The 2,500-nt window shown below is 52.8% G+C and overlaps 1 pseudogene; it reads left to right on the forward strand.

The window, feature by feature from the left end:
- Window positions 1-2,500, forward strand: part of LOC116252012 (28S ribosomal RNA) — an 8,919-nt pseudogene that overhangs the window by 4,013 nt on the left and 2,406 nt on the right.

Genomic DNA, 2,500 nt, shown 5'->3' on the forward strand with positions numbered 1-2,500 from the left:
AAACGGTGAACTCTGAAGCCAGGCCCATCCTGGGAGAAGCGAAGGGTGTAACGGTTCAGATTCAGGGCTGGACGGGAATCACTAACTTCTCCGTAGTACCTCTGGATGATTTCAAAGTGATTTTGGGGATGGAGTTCCTTCGAGGCCAGAATGCAATGATGTTGCCAAAGACCAACACATTGACGTTGATGGGTGCGGATCAGTCCCACACAGTGCACTGCCACTCCCTCAGGAGCAAGTCTCAGCCGATGTTGTCGGCCATGCAGCTAAAGAAGGGCGTGCGTCATGGGGAACAAACATTCCTCGTGGCCGTGCGTCTAGAAGAAGATGACCCTCAGCCGAGAGTCATTCCGCCAGGACTAGCCTCAGTCCTCAAGCAGTTCGAGGGAGTGATGCCCCCCGAGCTGCCCAAGCGCCTACCCCCGAGGCGTGAAGTTGATCATGAAATTGACTTGGTTCCCGGAGCCAAGCCACCAGCTATGGTCCCCTACAGAATGGGACCAGCCGAATTGAAGGAGCTGCGAAGGCAGCTTGATGACATGCTTGAGTCAGGGATCATCCGCCCCTCTAAGGCACCATTCGGAGCTCCTGTACTGTTCCAAACGAAACATGATGGCTCTAAGCGACTCTGTGTGGATTACCGTGCCTTGAATAAGGTGACGGTGAAGAACAAGTATCCTTTGCCTCTCATTGCGGACTTGTTCGATCAATTGGGCAAGGCGAGGATCTTCTCTAAGTTGGACCTTCGTTCCGGCTACTGGCAGGTCAGGATTGTGGAAGGTGATGAACCAAAGACCACTTGCGTCACCCGCTATGGAGCATATGAGTTCCTAGTCATGCCATTCGGGTTGACGAATGCCCCTGCAACTTTCTCGACTCTAATGAACAAGATATTCTACCCCTACCTTGACAAGTTTGTGGTGGTCTACCTTGATGACATTGTGGTCTTTAGCAGCGACCTTGAGGAGCACGTCAGTCACTTGAAGACGGTGTTCCAAGTACTTAAAGAAAATGACCTCTTCGTGAAGAAGGAGAAGTGTCTCTTTGGAAAGCGGGAGATCAGTTTCCTCGGCCACATTGTAGGGAATGGCCAGCTGCGAATGGATCCGGAGAAAGTGAAGGCTGTTCAAGAATGGAAGTCGCCCTCAAATGTGCCTGAATTGCGGTCCTTTCTTGGGTTAGCTAATTACTATCGGCGGTTCATCACGGGGTACTCATTGATAGCGGCGCCCCTCACTGACCTACTTAAGAAGAATAGATTCTGGATTTGGACTCAGTCCGCCCAGGATGCCTTTGAAGGCCTGAAGCGTGCCCTTGTACAAGAGCCCGTCCTCAGGTTGCCAGATCACTCCAAGCCCTTTGAAGTACACACAGACGCCTCAGATTTTGCCATCGGTGGGGTATTGATGCAGGACGGTCATCCGATTGCCTATGAGAGTCGGAAGTTGAAGGACCCTGAAAAGCGGTACACGGTGCATGAACGGGAGATGACCGCCATTGTGCATTGCTTGCGCATATGGAGGCACTACCTACTGGGGGCAGAGTTCGTTGTTAAGACGGACAATGTGGCCACGAGTTACTTCAAGACTCAAAAGAAGTTAACTCCGAAGCAGGCTCGTTGGCAGGAATTCTTGGCAGAGTTTGATTTCGCTCTAGAGTACAAGGTTGGAAAGACCAACGTGGTAGCGGATGCGTTGAGTAGAAAGGCAGAACTTGCAGCCTCTCGGGCGGGGACCTCCGAAGCACAGTTGGAGGGCGCGCTCCTCGAGCGGGTTCGTGAAGGGATGCGGCAAGACTCAGCGGCCCAACACTTGGTTGCCTTGGCTGAAGCGGGGAAGACTCGGAGATTCTGGCTGCGAGATGGATTGCTCCTCACCAAGGGCGGACGAGTTTTCGTGCCGAAGTGGGGCAATCTCCGAAGGGAGCTAACAAAGGAGTGCCATGATACGCTTTGGGCCGGCCATCCAGGCCAGGAGCGGACCCTGGCCCTTCTTGAACGTGGCTACTATTGGCCTCAGATGCGTGATGATGTGGAGGCATATGTAAAGACTTGCCTCATCTGCCAGCAGGACAAAGGACTAATCAGAAGCCTGCCGGCCTGCTCGAGCCTCTTCCTATTCCGGAGCGTCCGTGGGAAAGCATCTCCATGGACTTCATTGTGAGTTTACCCCGAGTTGATGGCTACAGCTCTATCTTTGTTGTGGTGGACAGGTTTTCTAAGTATGCCACGTTCATCCCAACTACAAAGGAGAGTCCAGCGGAGAAGACGGCGGAGATGTTTGTGAAGAACATTGTTAAGCACTGGGGTGTGCCGAAGAGTATTGTGAGTGATCGCGATGCTCGCTTCACGGGCAAGTTTTGGCGTGAAGTGTTTCGGTTGCTAGGCTCAGACTTGCTGTTTTCCACAAGCTTCCACCCTCAGACCGATGGCCAGACCGAACGCATCAATGCTTTGTTGGAACAGTACCTACGTCACTTTGTCAGCGCCAACCAGAAGAAC

The sequence above is a fragment of the Nymphaea colorata genome, chromosome 3 (assembly GCF_008831285.2).
Source record: "Nymphaea colorata isolate Beijing-Zhang1983 chromosome 3, ASM883128v2, whole genome shotgun sequence".
NCBI classification, from domain to species: Eukaryota; Viridiplantae; Streptophyta; class Magnoliopsida; order Nymphaeales; family Nymphaeaceae; genus Nymphaea; species Nymphaea colorata.